Below are 17,354 nucleotides of genomic sequence, written 5' to 3' on the forward strand. Positions count from 1 at the left end.
CTCTGCTGATTCCTCGCCTTTTAATCAGACCCAAAATGCAGAGAAGGAAGGAAAAAACGAGCAACTCTTCCCTGCAACTGCATCTTGCAAACTTTCTGGAACTCTTCGTTTTCTCTCTCTTTCCCTCCCTCTCTCCCTCCTCTCCTCGGTGCTGTTTGGCTTCGGGAACACGCAGCCACTCAAGCACGTACGAAATCCCTTTGTTTATTTCCAAATATATTTAAGAAAATAACAGCCCTGGGTTTAATGCTGAGAATATACAGCCTGTATCTGCTGCGTGTTTCTATACGTTTAAGCTTCTTGTTTCTTCCCAGATCCTTCCTGTGGAAGCTCCCGAGGTAATATTTCCATTTTAGTACTTTGCAAGCTTCTAACTCAAATTGTTATTGCTTCACATTTTTAAAGTTTACTTAGCAAAAGGCCCGGCTAACGTGAGCTGCTTGCAAGCTCGGAGAGAGACGAAAGGGCCTTGCCTTCAGCTACATTCTGCAAATGTGAAGGGATAGGGGCTTTTAGGGATGAGTTATACCGCAATCAGCTTAGTAAATCTGCATGCAGAAAGGATGCTAATTAGTCTTAATAGTCTACCAATATGCCCCAAGACTGAAGACACAACAACGTAAATCTGCTACCGATAAATATTTTTAATTGTTAAATTTAGTGGAAAGAAAAGTGTATTTTTCCGTAGCGAACGCGGAGGATGCGGCGGGGCCGGGCTGCGGCACGACACGCTCCGCTCCTCGGCGGGGCCGGGGCGGAGACAGAGTCACCCTGGCAGGGGCCCCGGACCACCCCGACCCCCGACGTCCCCCTTGCCACCCCCCTCAGCCTTGCCCTCGAGAAGGAGGGGGAGCGCCTACTTAGATTGTGCTCGGTGAAATTAGTGATGTATCACGTTAATTACCACTGTAATCTTAAAATGGTTGCAGGCCCAAGGAAAATTAATGGAAATCCAAATTCTAATTATGTGGCTGGTGTTAAAGAGTTGAACTAAATACCCAGGAAGGGAAATTGGATGATAATGTGGAATTATGCTACATTTTCTGTCTGCTTGTGGTTATTGCATCATGAAGCCTAATAAATGCATTATCAGGGATACTGCTGGAGGATGATCTTTGGGGATACAGATGGGGAGGGGCGTATGGTGATTCCTGGGATAACTGCGAAAAACAATGAAGAAATTCCGAGAACCGCTAATTTTGCTCCATGCTTGCCCGACGTGCGCGGGCCCAGCCCTGTGTGCTGGGTTTTGTAAAGAGGAGAGAGACGAGAGCCCCAGGGAGGGGGTACTCAGGGCCATCCTCACAGCGGGGCTGCAGCAGCATCGCCCGGGCCGGCTGCCCCGTCACGCCCTTCTTGAAGGTGGGGAAACTGAGGCATGGGCACGCATCCCTCCGGGCTGCACCTCCCCGATCCCTCTGCATCCGCCCCAGAGTCACCCAGCAACCACACGTGGAGGACTAATTAATTAACACAATTAAGCTTTCGGAACACGGGGCTGAAACCCGGGGGGTCGCAGAGAAAAGCCAGGGGAACACGACACCGAGTGCGGCAATGTGTGTCGCGTCCGACCCACGCGTGTCCGCGGGGAAAGAGGGCAAAACCACCTTCCCACAGGCTTAACCCTTCCCTCGCTGGCGGTCTCGGGGTCCCGGGTTTCAGCGTTAAGATCTCAGCCTCATCCATCACAGAGTTTAAAAAAAAAAATCAAGAGGGAAACCAATACAGACAAACACATCAAGACTCAGGAGTGGCGACCCTTGGAAAAGGCAGGGTCCAACCAGATCTGAATCATTTTTCTTTGCATAGTTTAAAGGAATTACTAGTGATATGCACGGCTGTCACTGCAAACTACATTTATGGATTTGCAAGTCATTTCCATAAATCAGCTGCATTGGATCCATCAGAAGAGCAGAGCCCGGCGTCGGTGCGAAGATGATGGAGCTCTCTTTGAACGTATAATGAAGTGTTCCAAGGGCTGCAGTTATTTTTCTGCTTGTTAAGGATTTTTTTTTGAAGGGGGAGGGGGGCCTTTTCGAATTTGATTTTAAATTAAAACGTCGCCAAGAGATGTTTTATTGGTGATCACCCTTATGATAAATTTATGCTTCAATAATTACTTTTCACGGGATATCGATTTCCTCTGGCAAAAGCCTTTCTCCCTCCTTCCCAACCCCTGTCTCCCATTTCCCGAACAAGACAGTGCTCCCCCACTGCCTCCGTCCCCCCTGCCCCGGCGATGGCTTCGCAGGCAGAAACATGAATGGGGCAGGGGCAGCCGAGTGCTCACGGCAAGGAAAGGAGCAAGGATTCCACACGTGAGCAGTCTGGCGGCTGGGAAAGCCCCCGGAGCCCCCCAGGCCCTTCCCAGGTTCAGCGGGCCCATGGATGGTGGGGGGACTTCCCCCGACTTGGTGGAGGTCCCTCAGAGGGATGCAGGAACCTCTGAGGCCGCAGCAAAGCCCCCCATGCTGAGTTGTCCTGACTTCTGGGGAGATGGGCTACTGCTCCACGGCACTCCTCGCCTCCCCCTGCCCCTAAACCCAGAGCAAACCTCGTGATGAGAGAGTGCGGCCGGTCACAGCAGCCTGCAAAGCAGGGGAGTCCTTGTGCCCCCCTCCTCCGGTGCAGGAGAGTGTGGCTGCCCCCCTCCCGCTGTGCCCCCCAGGGCTCACACTTGCCCCGGCTGCGGGGCAGTCCCCACGTGCCCTCCGGTGCCCCGCCTGGGAAGGGAGCACACGGAGCAAGCAGCACATGGCAAAGAGGAGGTCTCGCTTCACCGGGGCCACAACCCCCAGGATTAGAAGTGCTCTTAATGGTGCCCCAATCTGCAAACACATCCCCTGCCAAGGACCCAGCTGCCCCCTCCACACCACCCCCAGCAGGCACGCCCTCACCAACACCAGTCCCTCTTCTCTATTGTCACAGACCCACTAACTCGCTGCTGGAAAAACGTTCAGGGCAGCCAAGCATGGACATTCAGGGAGCTCAGGGCATTCAGTGCACAGGGTCCATGATGGTTTCATAGCCCAAAGCAATGCCAAGGCCACACTAAACTACCACAAGTTCATTGCACAAATGTTCCTTATCTTCAAAAACATTAATATTACAGCCAAACTGGAGTTTTCCAAGATGCTGGAATTATTCCAATATATCACTTCTGATATGTCCTTTCCTGACAAAGCCAATATTCCTCTCAGCTCCCCCCAGTCCATTTATTATGGAAATAACTTTTCCCTTGGAAGGGACTCACACCTTGCTCAGAGATCACAGCAGTGAGAACAGGAGACCACAGAACATGTCACCACAGAAACTCGGAGCCTGTGCCAACTCCCTCAGAGGACCCTTTCACAGAGTTTTCTGCTCTTTACTCTAGTAGCTGGCTGCTATTCTCCTTTCCTTTTCAAAAAAAAAAATCCTTAATTGGGAGCAGGAACATGGTATTTGGTGGAAAAGTGATGGGACTGTCAGCTCAAGTCTTGCTGGCTGTGGAGAAGCCAGTTGTCTGTAAATGCTGGCAAACACACAGGAGTTTATGGGTGGTGGTAGCTCATGTCCTAGCCCCTAGTAAAGTAAAAATTGTAGGTACTGCCACATGGGTGAATGGATCATCTCATCCCTTACCACCACCACCACCAGCACCACCACCAGCACCACCACCACCACCACTACTACTACTACTACTACTACTACTACTACTATTATTATTATTATTATTTTAAAGTAGTAGATTATACGAATGAGCAGCACTGTCCCCATTCCTAAACTTCAACATCAAACCCAAGCGCTCCAGGACCTGTTCAGGGCAGGGTTACCATGGCCCATGCACTGAGGGTGAGGAGAGGCCTGTGACCATAAGCAGAAAAGCTGTGGCACCCTGCACAGCCCTGCCTTGCCTGGTCTGGCCTTGCAGCAAGGCCAGGGGACACAGCATGTACCCTGCAGGGGTACAGCCTTGGCCAGGTGTGGGGGTCCCTTCCAGCTGGTTGCAGTACGCCTGCTTTTAGCTGCCACTGGGCACAGGAAGAAACACCCCTCTTTTGTTTCCTCTGGTGTGTCTCCAGTAATTATTACCTTTTCATGCAGCTGGGGCCACTCATTGCTTCCCATGCACTGCCAAAGATGGAGCCGCCACAGTATTGACATGGGCACAAACTCGAGCACTCCAAACCCGTCACAGAGACTGGAGCAAAAACTGGATCCAGTAGCAGCTGGGAAGGAGGAATGGGTTGCCCTGTCCCATTGCCTCTCTCCTCGGTGGTGTCAGGCCTGTAGGCCACTGCTGGCAAGATTCAAAGTGTCTCTGTCCTGCACCAGGCGCCTCCTCGGCAGAGCAGGATGAGCCGCCGGACCCCCAATTCTGGCTGCCCTCAATCACGGCGTAATAGCCCTGGCTGTTACTTGTCCTGCCTTCCCGACGTCCCACTTCGAGGCCATCGCTTCTCCAAGCTCACCTCACTACATCCTTACGACACACCCGTGGGCATCCCAATGCTGCTTTGCCCTGGGAGGCGGAGGAGGGAGCCGGGACGAGGGGTGTGAGGGGGACCCGTTTCCCGCCCGAGCCGCTTTCCCGCCCGGCGCTCAAAGCTTAGGCGAGGGGGACCTCTGCAGGCCGCGCCGCCACGCGGCCCCAAAACACGGGCGGCACCCCCGTGTGGGGCCGAGCAGGGTGTGCTGCCTCCTGCCAGCAGCTTTTAATAGGGGAAAAGCCCTTCTAAAAGTTAAAAGCTGAAAAGAAGAAGGGTTTCTTCTTTTGGTTTGAGCAAAACCCCCCGTGGCGTTCCTTTTTCTGTGAGGTGAGCAGCCACTTCACATCCCGCAGACAAATCAAGTCATATTTTCCAGGGCTTGTGACACTACTAATGTCACCATGTGAAGAAGCATATTGTACCCCACGACCCATATCAGGAGGAAGCAGGATGCTACCACAGTAATGCAGTCTGAAGGGTGAAAGCCATCCCCTGGTTCATAGTCATTTTGGAGAGGATTGCCACTTAAAACAAATGACACCGGTGCCACAGATCTTGGGGAGAAGATGGAAGGTGAAAACCAGGCAGAGGGTTAGACATGACCTGACGCATCTCAAAAACAGTGGGGTGACACAAAAGCAAGCAGTTCTTCCTAGTCGATCCTGTGAGCACGGCGTGCATGCCCCTCAGTCCCTGTCCTCCCAAATCTAAACGTCTCGTTGAATTTCAGCCAAAATGTGACTACAGACATGACAAGTAAATTCAGTCCTTGGATGTTTCAAATCCTGCTGCTGTCGGCAACTGATCTCTGGAGCACTCCCTGCTGTGTGCATACAGCTCTTTTGCAGCCAGGGTCACCTCTAGCAGAAACTCTCCTGCCTCCTGCTTCACCCTCAGAACCAAGAGGGTTGCAGAGTCCCTGGGTCACTGCCTGTCAACTGACAGGATTTCACACCTGGAATGAGCCCTCCCTTGTATATGTTCTGTCCCAAGCCTGCCAGCTGCTTGACACAGTATCCCCCCTTCACTGCTCATGGGATCCTCAGCGCTCTGCTCTGAGGCTGGCAGAGTTGACATCACAAAGTACTACATATGTGCTGGTGGACAGTCCCCAGGTTATTTTCTGCTCTCACTTTCATGGGCAACAATCACCCTCTGGGTATTAGCCCTGCCTCTGGTTTTTACTTCCCACCAGTATTTTCAGAAAAATAATAATAATTTGAAGGAAAATAAAATTATTCACAGCACGCTCTTTTTTTATTTGGGTTTTTTTATTGTTGTTCTTTTTTGTTTGTGAAAGTAGTTAAGCCTTGAGGGTAGGAAGTATCACAAGTCACGTTCCTTTATGCTCATGCTGACAGCTCCCCCCCGCTGTCCTGTGCTTGCACATCCTTTGCTCAGACACCCTCATCCACGCCAGGGATGTCTGGTGTAAGTGTTAGAGAAAACGGAGCCAGACTCTTCTTGGGGTACTGGCAAAGATGAAAGGCCAGTGGACACGAGGAGTGACAGACAAGTTGCATCAAAGAAAACTGTGATTACTTATAAGAGAAAGAAACTTTCCACATGAAGGATAGTCAAATACCAGACCAGAGATCCAACTTTGAAGTCACTAACCATGTCAACATTCAAAGGTTTAATGAACTGAGAAACCTGCCCTAGCAGCAGTGAGCCTTGCTCAGAGAGAGAGCTTGATCAGAGTCTTCCTGAGGCCACTTCCAACCTGAATTATGTTATGATTCAATGATGAAGCAACAAAATCCTTGGCTGCTACTCCTGCATGCCCCTCATCCATCAGTGCTTTCCTGCACACCAAAATGAACTGGAGCACTCAAGCAACTTCCAAGTCCACCAGCACAAGCACCAACATAAAGCCAATGTCACACAGCCTGTAATTAGCTTCTATTTCTCGTTTCTTAAAAAGATATTATTTTATGAAGTGCTAATGTTTTTCCCGAATAGTCATATTTATTTTTCACCTAATTCAAGCACAGCCCTTAATTGTTTGATACTAATAGCTTTAATTTCTCTTCCTTGCTCTTTTTTTGCCCTGTAGGAGGAATCAGCTGCAATACCCATGAGCAAGGTTGCAAAACAGCTTCTGCCCTCATTCTTTGTGCCCTGTCCAGTCCAGGGTGCAGAAACTATGGCCAAGGGCAGAGGCAGTCTGCCCTATTTGATCCATGAACACTTCAAGGGAAAGCAAAAGCATAATTAGCACTGCAAGATGTAAAGACACAGACAAGATCACCCCAAAGGGAGAAGAAATAATAATCCACTGATATCTTGGTTCTGCTGCCAGGACCTCCTATTTCATTTAATGGATGTCTGGGTGAGACAGTCAGGCCTGGGCTCTGAAGCACCTCACTTTGGAGTGGTGACAAGTCTCCCACTCAAAACCCTTTTGCAATGGGTATGGTGGTAAGAAAGTTGAAGGAATGGTAAGTACTCCAGGGGGGATGCTTCCCAGTCCTGCCCTCTTTCTGCTGTGTGGCAGCCTTGATTTTGGTACCTCCCCAGGCTCCCCTTTACAGCAGGGAGGATGAGAATTATGTTCCAGGGACATGGCTGGAAAGAAAAGGTTTGGACAGGAAATTTTTTGGGGGGGAAACGAGGCAGGTATTCCACTACCTGCAAACACAGGGCAGGTATTCCAGTACCTGCAAACACAGCTGGAGCCTGCGTGCACAGCATAGGCTGAGCCTTGCTCCTCTCTTTGCTGGCGTCCCCAAAGCAAGGCACAAGAGCTCAGCGATGCTCCTTGAAAGGCGCTCAGTGTCCTGGCAGAGGCTGCTTGTGATGCCCTCTGGGTGTCTTTGGCTGTCCCTGAGAGCCCCCAGGACTTGGTCAGAAGGAGCCCTGCTGAGGCACAACATGCAATGTGAGCTCTGTGCCCCTCGCAGCCCCTCCGGTGCTCACCTTGCCAAGACAGGACCAGGTACTTTCCACGCAGTTTCGTACTGGGTGTGGGTCTTGCACATGCTGAGAACAGGAGTCCATTCACAAGCTCTGGCAAATGCCTACCCAGATCTTCATTTTTTTCCAGGCCTTGGCTCTCAACCAAGGCAGGAATCTCCCTTCAAAGGAATAGTGCTCAAAAAAAATCCATTTCTTAGCCAGTGATACAGAAAGCAAACAGCTCATGCCAGCCCCAGAGATGGTGGAGTTCATCTCATATTCTTCTTCATCTGCAACACTCTAAAAAAACAAAACCCTCATGATCTGATCTTGATGAAGTACTCCACCATGACTGCTAATTGTTTTCCCATTAATCTTTGCTTTTGAAAGGAAAGCTGGATTTTGTTGAGAGCTCTGAAAGTCTGTGGGGGTCAAGAGGTGTGGCTTGCTAGCAGCAGGAGGGTGCAGAGAAATAGATGACGGGTATGTGCTAATTTTCATATTATTGGAAAATGTCCCAGTGAAGTTATCTTGTCCCTGCTGCAGACATAGGCTCTGGATATTGCTTGTTCCTGCCTGGCAGCAAGAGAGAGCAGCAGCAGCATCTGTTGGCAGCAGAGGGGATGCAGCCATGAAGGATGGGTACTCACTGTCCCAGGGACCTTCTCATTCAGTTTTGTTAGCATAACCCTAAAATTATCCAGTTCTAATTGATGGGAAGAACAGAGAGTTTTGAAAGGCTGTGTCTTTCAAAAGTTTATTCTCATTTTTCTTAGAGTTAAGAAGCTGCTGTCCTAACCAGGGCAGGTGGAGAAAGGTTTCTGTGAGTAAGAGAGACAAAACAGTCTGTCATAAGAGGCTTAGTTGGAGTGGAGCCTGCCTCCGAACAAGACAGAGGGTGAGGCGACCTTGCAAAGCCTGTCTGGGCTATTTTCTTGAGCTCTGGGAAGAAGACTGTAAAGGCAGTAGTGACACAGGAGAGCTGCATTCAGAGTGGAAATTAATTTTGCTGTAATGCCTGCTGTTGCTGCTGCTTATGCAGCAATGAAAGACGGCTGCCTCTAGCCCTGAAATCCTAAAATCTCCCAGCTGTCCCCAACCCTAGGGAGCATGAGCAAGTCAAATGGAGCCTCTTCCATACCAGGAAGGCCCTTGCTCTGTGGCCTACTGGGAAGTGTAGTTCAGTGCCTGCATGGCCATTTCGGAGCAGCCTTTGCTGGTTAGCAGAGCCTGAGGTTTGAGAGCAAGGAATTTTTCAGGCCAAGGTTGGGATGGCTCCTTGGGTTCGTTTGCTCCTTGCTTTGGTTGACCATCCCTCTCTGGAGTGTATGATCATGAGATATTCCTCCTTTGCTAGGATGTCTGAGGGGACAAGATGCAGGATGTCCTTTCTGGGATGCTGTTCTGCAACCCGAACAGAGAAAGACAATCTTGGTAGTGAGGGGCTTGCCAAATCCCATCCCCAGTGGAAATAAAGGTGGGCACAAGCAAACAGGAGACATGGCTGGAAGTAAGGCATGCGGACAAAGGTTGTCCTGAGTAGCGAGTGTCCAGGGCTCATGGGGCAGGGCCACCCTGAGCTTGTGCTTTCCTGCCCCACTGAGTCAGGGTCAGAGTCATGAGGTTAACTCAGCCTTCTCCAGGGAAAGGCTCACACTGATACATCATGGAAACACAAGTGAGAGCAGTGCTTCAAACTCTTTTCAGACTGGGCTGGTGAGGGACAGGGCTAGAAGGGGGCATTTGGGATTCAAATGATGCAGAAAAGCTCAAAAACTGTGAGAGAAAAGGAGAGAAGGAAGGACCTGGCCAACTGCCCACAGATGCTGGATGTGACCAAGTATGTAACCCTGGCAAAGCCAGCAAACCTCCAGCATCTGACAAAAAAAATGTGAGTTTGCACACTCTGGAGCCTGGGGCATATCTTGAAGAACGTGCAGCTCGACAGGTTTGGGGGTGTTTCATCCAAAATGGAGAACCTGAACTTTCTGCATTTCTTCCCATGGCTTTTTTTATTTCCACTAAAGTTTTATTCTTTCAGTAAGGAGGCATGAGTTCCACCCAGGCTGCACCTTCCCATTTTCCTCCTCAAAGTAATAACATCCTCATTTGCTAAAGGCACTATAAGGATATTAAGTGAAAATGAATTAAGTTTAATTCAATTGTTATTTTAGGAGCTTTGCCTCGTCAGGGTTTTGCAAAGCTTCATTCTTCCACTCGCTGGAGACCAGCTTTAACACGCCCCTGCTGAGATGTTGCTTCAAGCCACGAACCCATCACGCTGGGAGTTTTACTTAATGCTAAGGGTTGGATTTTATTTTGCTTAAATGTCAGAGTCTGTCTGCCACGCTGCTGCGGGAAAGGGGAGAACCAGAGACTGGTTAGCTCAAGTCCATCATACGCAGCTCAGAACTAAAAGTAATTGTCTGGCTGGTGATTTCTCAGGCAAAACTCCAGCACTTCCTTGTCCAGAAAGCATCACGTCATTGCTGCCCTGCTTCAGAGAGGCTTCACCTGCTCATTGCATTGGGTCTCATCTGGATCTTCTCCACCTGTCGTGGTACCCTTTGGATCACCAGCACAAGAGGGTGGAAGCTGCCAGGGTGGGAAGAGCTGGAGAAGGATTAGCCTGCAACTGCAAAGCACCCATGTCACCTGTGCTTTGCTCTTTGGATTGACTTTAAATGCAGTACAAAAGCCCCGAACAGGATCTGGGCCTGCCCTGGTCAGGAACTACTCCCCCATCCCCAGTGAGGCATCAGCTCCACCCAAGCCAGAGAGAAGCTTTGAAAAGGGAGAAAAGATGAGAGAAGGCAGCGACAGAAGGACCTGAGCTATTCTAGAACTGATGACTGTGCCTTTGCTATGTGGTCAGGCAGGCTACTGGGTGCCCATAACCACCTGGGCATTTGGAGAAAATTCACAGCCCTGCACAGGATGAGGGATGAGGAAAAATGTGACCCTCAGGGGTGAGAAGAACAGGGACTCGGACTCCCTCAAAGCCCAGCAGAAAGACATTTCAGAGGAGCTGACAGCTCCCGTAGCTTGTGCAGTGGAGCTGTAAGATCTAGCATCCCCCTCCTCCCTCTCATCTCTGGTTCTTATAGCTGAGGGGCAGAAGGGAGGACAAGACCCCAAAGATAAATGCCCACACAGCGTGCTGGGACAGCTCAGTGTCAGCGGCAGCAAGCAGAAGGAAGGAGCGCTCAGAGCAGGGTTCTCCCAGCCCCTAACCTTGCTGAGAGCCAGCACCCAGGATTTATGGAAGAAAAGCTTGGAAGTGACCTCTGATCCACTCCAGCACCAAGTGCGGACTCAGATGGCATTACAGCTTGATGTACGGCCAGCGGGTTTGCCGGGCAGTCTCCTGTGAGCGATGGCTTGCGATATTTCTGGAGTTTATACCTAGCTCTCCAGCTCGATGGGCTTTCTGGGTATGATTTGTGCCGTGTGTAGCTCTATAAATATTGAGCTCAGAGAATTATATATGGCGACAGCCCTACAGCACTCCCAGTGATATATCCCTGCATTTGTGGTTGTAGGCGAATAATTTTAGTTTGAGTGGTGTGGCAATGAGAACAAGGAGGAAGTAAAATAAAAGGGTAATTCGAGCCCAAGTGAATGGCAGGGAGCATGCGTGAGGCTTCAAAGCCTCTCCCACCAATCACTCAGGGAATTGACAGCCAGGATAATTTCCCAAATTAGTTACCTTATCCCTGAGTGCTTCTGTCTGCAAAATTAAGATATCTCACCACTTTGCTGAAAGGATATGTTATAACAGGGCAAGGAAGGGGACAAGATTGGCACTCCAAGGGCGGGGTCAGACCCTCCCTGCTGGGGCATTCCTCAGGTTGGAGCATGGGGAGAACCTTGGCTGTTGCCACCAGGGTCTCATCACTCGATTTCCTGGAAAACTGCAGCAGAACTGTCCTGGGAAATCCTCATGACAAGCAGTTTGCAGGCCACCATGTAGCATGGGGACAAGGGCTTTTTTCTGTTGTAAATCTGGGTATTGCTTAACTGATTTGGGATTGCTGCAGTGCAAGTGTTGCTTCCCCACCTGTATATCCCACAGTATTCCCTCCCTCTGGCCAGGAGATGGGCAAAGGGGGCTCAGACTTGTGTAGCCACTTATCCCATTCAGGCCGATACCATCAGGGCCTCAGAACAAACTCCTTAGTGGGATGAGGAAATGACCAAATGCCCAACTCCAGAGAAAAACTGAGGCCAGATTTCATGCCCTGTCCCATTTGCTGTGATGCTTCAAGATGTTCAGGTGCTTGTGTCCATGCCGAGCTGGCCATGCAAATGGGTTCTCTAAACCAGGCTGACAGGTTCAGAAAACCCACCTTAAACCAGCAAAATTAATAATTTGCACCTTGGTGTCAGAGCTTCCATGGGAAGGGCCCATCCCTCAGCCCCACACTCCCCTGCTGCAGGTGACAGGGGGTGGCTGGGTGACTGAGCTCTGTGTCCCTTGATGGGAAGACTGAGGAATTAATCTTTAATTGTGAAGTATGTGAGTGAACAACCACCTGAGGAATGGGATTATGAGGGAGGGAAAAGGAGTGGGTGGACCCAGTCTGCTAACACACTTTCCTACAGCAACCAGCCTGCAGCAATGTGTCTCAGGGGTGCCCATTCCAGTACAAATGCCTTAATGGGCCCATTATACTTACATTTCCATCACTGTACTGTTGCAGACCTGGACCCATGGCTCCCCAAAATTGAGTTTGTTAGTCCAGTGTCAACGAATAACCCCAGGAACAGACTAACGCAAAGGAGCCAAGTCTCATCCTCTCCTGGGAAACACACACATTCAGCTCCCTCATAACCACCTAAGGGCAAAGACGTCAGTGTTGGGTGAGCAAGCAACAGGCCAGGAGCAGGCGAGACCATTTACAAGGAACTGGAGTGGTTTTCTCTGATTTTGTAAAGAGATGAAAGGTCAACAGAAGGCAGTAGCCCTTCTTGGTGGCTTTATATCAGGACAGAGAGTGCAGATGTTTGCAATCACAGCTATTGCAGACACAAAGGATGTGAGAATTGATCTGATTTCTTTCTCCAGAAAAGATTTAAGATACATGGTAAGGAAACCTATTTCCAGTGAAAGCTGCTGCTTTAACCTTGAAAAGACACAAAAGGCTCAATGAATTCTGGATTTGTCACAAAGCAATTTGGGGTTAAAGTTGCAACTTCTAACATGCTAGAAGCCTTGTAGGGATGGGATAGATGGCTAGGTTGTCCATCACAGGGCCCCTTTAGCCAAATATTGATTTTCCTCTAGGAGATTTGCTACAAATCAAGAAGGAGGAGTCTGAAGCACAAACTAAGGGTCCAACATATTGTGCCTGGGAGATCCAGTAGGTCAGACGAATTGCTAGAAGGATCTGTTGTGGCCACAAAACATTAATCGCTCACCCACATGAGTCACTGGAGCATTTCATATTCCTTCCTCCGTTTCTGGATTACTTTGCTAGGCAGACCTAGCAAAGCGCGGCTCCAAGCCATGTGGTTCTGGAAGATAAGACCGGCAAACCAAAGCCAGTGCCCAAGCACAGATAAAGAACCCAGACTTTCTGGATTGCAGCCCTGAACATTTCCTTTCAATGTTGCTGCCTGCTTTAATGAAGCAACTTGATCCTACTGCAGGGGTAGTGTTCCCTGGGCTCCTTTTGCAGGCACATGAGGTGTCACCCATGAGCTGCAGAGCACCAGAGAGCCAGTGGCCTTTGCACCAGCATCCTGTGGAGGAGGTTGTCCTGCTGCTGCTGTTGGAGCCAGCTCAGCTCCATGATTCAATGGCCTGGTGTGCAATGTGGCTAGACAAAGGCACCCTGCAGACAGCATCATCTCACCCATCCTCCTGGCTCCCCACTTGGTAGTGCCCATCTCTTCCCTTGTATCAGCAGGAGGGGCTGGAGATGTCCTGCTCAGACCACCTCTTTAGCCTGTTTTGTGCATGAACAGCCTGATTCTTTAACTGCTGAGCCCTCTCTCTCGCACCTCTCATTGTCTGTACTGCTGATATTTCTTTGCAAGAAATAAGATTGGCTGCTGCTGAGCTGCCGCTGTCCCCCTTTATCCTCCAACTGCACTGATAATTCACATGAGACTTCATTTTACCCTTACCTGAAGCAGCCAAATACACCTGTGAGGAGAAATTAGCTGCTTCAGTGGCACAGCTCAGTTGCTTAGGAGATTCCCAGTGCCTCCAGGGCAAGGGATAAATGAAGCACCTCACTCAGCAAGTGTCTTCCCCAAGGAGCATGGCTCAGTGCTCTGCTCCCCAGCAACCCCACCAGAACTGAGGACTGTGCCAAGCAGGGGCTTTATCAGGGCTTTATCCCACAGTGTTAGTGCTTTCTCCTTACTGCAGGAAACAATACACTACAGCAGGTTTGCTGTGCATTCACCTTCCCTCTTTCCCACCACACTCAAGCTCTTTCTCACTCTTCCCAGCTTTCTTCCCAGTTTGTACATTAGCAAGCAGTCTCAGCATCACCCCAAATGTCTGGCCCAGCCATGGCTGTAGTAGGGGGTGGAAACGGAGTTTCCACCATGCCCCTGCATGCTCACCTAGCCCTCAAAACAGTCCTTTTCTCCCCAACACTGGCACTTTGCTGGTCTTTGTCAGACAAAGAGAGAAGGGTCACCTGTAAGGACTCACCCAGGGCATCTGCCACTCAAGTGTTGGCAAGTGTGAAACCCACCTTCAGATCCCCATCCCAATCTGTCAGGCCCTGCTGTCAGCTCTCCTCTGCCCTAGGGAAATCCCATTTGGGGCAGGGCCATGAGGAGGACACAGGCAAGGAGGACAGAGATCAGCCTGACCTTGAGGAAGGCCAAGAGAGCGGCCAAGACTGGACCAGAGAGGACAAAAGCTATTGGGCACAGAAGAGAAAGTTCACAGTTGGTAGACCATCCAGAGAATGTTTATCCCAAATTTCAACATACCTTTTTAGATCATTTTGGCCTCTGCCCTCTGGGCACCATTTCACTACTAAACGCTCTGTGGAATAAATGCCAAGTGATGGTGGAACACATATAATCCCTTCTCATAGTGAATGACTTTTCTGGTGAATACTGAGCTATAAATGCAGCTTTAAAAAGCAATAACTTGTTAAACTGACACACACAGACACACACAAGCAGACCCTATTAAAGTCATTTGATGCGAGCCAGGGAAAAGTGCCTCTAAATCACATAATTATTTTAAGAGACAAAGACATTTGCTTAAACTGGTTCAAATCACCTTTGGGGAGGGAGGAGAGAAGGTTTGTGTCTGCACCATTAAGTGCTTTGATTTCCTGCAGCTCACCCCAGACTCTTGTTTTAATAGCATTAAACATATGAATATGTGATAATAAAATACAGGTGGTTTCCTTGAGCTTTATTGACTTTGTTTGTCACAAAGACAAAAATCATTGCTTCCTTATTTATCTGCTTGAGCATTTCATGGGTTTATATTTTTTGTTTTGATGAATGCAAGCAGCCTCTTGGCTGTCCTAGAGAGCTGTTGCAGCCGTGTTTTGATCAAAGCTCATCCCTCTGTGCTTAAAAATCCCAGCTGCTTGTCCCCAGTTACTGTGCTCCATGAGCCAGCAGGTAGGGGTGTGTAGCCAGGAGAGGAATGGAGCCAGATCCCTTTCTCCATGCCTTGCTGGAGCTCAGGGAGTCGAGGGCCTCAGCTCTCGGTGTGGCTGCAACCCCCAAGCAGTGGCCCTGCACACACCCCACACCCCATCCTGGCACTGCCCAGTGCACCCAAACATCCTGCAACTTACCCAGCACATGAAGCATCAGCACATGGGATATCCTATGGAAAGTCTCTCTTTCTAATCACAGTGGGGAATAATAAATAGAGGGGAATCCATCCCTTGAATTTCTCAGGGCTGGCTTTATCCAAGAAAAAAGCATGTAGCTGTGGTGCTTAGGGACATGGTTTAGCGGTGGACCAGGCACTGCTAGGTTAACTGGTGGACTCCATGATTTGTAAGGTCTTTTCCAACCTAAATTATTCTCTCTGTGTGTCCCATTCAGGGACAGGTTGTGTCTCCAAGGACGCGCTCAGGGCTGGGCTTGGCTATCCTTTATCCTGAGCACCCAGTGCTCCCAGTCTGAACCATTCGCTGGTTTGCCTGGGGCTCGGCTGCCCGTGGTCATCCCCACCCTGTGCCTTGGGCGGGGGGGCGAGCGGAGCGCTCGCCAGGCGCTCCCTGACCCCTAGATGGAGCTCGGTGCCCACCGATCGCTCCCGGGCGGCCCCGGGGCGAGCAGGGATGTTCCCCGGCAGCTTCCCCCCCGCACGGCACAGGGCCGAGGAGAGGGGCAGGGTGTCCAACCCAGTCCTGCTTGTCTAACTCGCCATGGGTGCTGACCCCTGGCCTGAGAGGTTGTCACCGGGACAGCGTTTCACGTCCTGCTGCTCTGGCCAGCTCTGTGGGTCACTATCCACCGGGGTCACCTGTGAAGGGGCAGTGCCACGCATTTTGGGAGAAACACCCATAGCTTTGACACCCATGTGCCTCAAAGCACTTGTGGTAAGGGTTATCTTGCCCTAGACCCCGTCCTATGGGGAAAACCAGACAGCCAAGTGTCCCTCTTCATCTGCTGCTGAGAGGTTTGAGGTTCTCTGGCTCCCATCCAGGAAACACCCATAGGGCCTTAAAATAATGGCAAATTAAGGGAGATATCTGAGACTGAAGGGAGGGACAGGACACAAGGAAGGAAAAAAGGACCGTGGGGTGAGTTCCACGCAAGGCAGCACCTCTAGAAGTGCCAAGCAACACTCACCCAGTCCTCCCATCCCACCTCTTGTGTGAGGGGGTCTCCACTCCTCTTATCCCACCAGAGCCAGCTTGGGCCAAGCCGTCAGCAACAGTCGGGGTTTCATCCAGGAAGGGGAGTGAGGCTGGAGTTACCTCCTGCAATCCCACTTGTTGGCAGGGAAGGAAGAGAAACCGGCTCCTGAGATGCCAGAGATGTTCAGCAACAGGACACAGTTCCTCACTCCTCACCTCTTTTGGCAGTGTCTGTGGCCACAAGGTCCCTGAGGAAATCCTTTCTGCTGAATAACATTACAGGTGTGTCTCTGCCTGTCTCCCCACTCTCTCTGTCACGACTGTGGTGTGTTTCCCCGGGGACTGGCACACACATGCGCACCCTGGGGTCCCAGCAGGGGATCTGCATTCCCTCACCTAACTGCTACAAGTCTGGCTTCTGCCTGTGGCGTGTGAGACGGCTCTGCTCAAATCCTCAGATCTTCAAGGGGCCAAATCTGGAGAGAGAGTGCATGGGAACAGTGGTGGGTACACCAACAGATGTCTGGTGCCTTGCTCCACAGAGAGCATACCCTGCTCTACATCCCACCTCCTGCCTCTGGATGTGGTGGTATGAGCCACAGCAAAGTCAGGTTTCAGACCTGTCATAACAACTGATAAGGTTACAACATTTGCTTTCACTCCATCCCAAAGTGAAAGCCAGACCTTTTCAAGCATTTCTGCATGAATGGGGGTGAGTGGGAAATGCCCCTGCCACAGCTCCCTCACTTGCCTCTGCCTCAGTGGGCAGGGTGCCTGGGACACATCCCTCTTTGGCTGCAGGTGTCCCTCCAATGGCAGTGGAGCACAGCCTGACAGTGGCAGAAACCCAACAGGGCTGTAAATGCATATAAAACTTCCTGGAGCTTAATCCTGGAAGGAGGGAAATGCTCTGGATACATCCCAGCAGTTACCACCATGCTCCACAACAGTGTCACCATGGGATGCCATAGCCAGGATCTGCATTTCAGCAGCAGTCCCATGGTGTGACATCTCCAGACCCTGCAAGACCCTCCAGTGCCTGCCACTGGCACAGGGCCAGGCAAGCTGGGTATAGTAGTCCCTGCTTGGGCACAGCCCTCCTCTGCCCAGGCTCCCCTTGGACCAGGACCCCAAGGTGCCCCTCACCACTCGCCTTCAAACACCACTGGCCTGCGGACTT

This window comes from Corvus kubaryi, unplaced genomic scaffold (genome assembly GCF_017639235.1).
Source record: "Corvus kubaryi isolate FWS band 111438036 unplaced genomic scaffold, C.kubaryi_AGA036_p1.0 138, whole genome shotgun sequence".
NCBI lineage: Eukaryota > Metazoa > Chordata > Aves > Passeriformes > Corvidae > Corvus > Corvus kubaryi.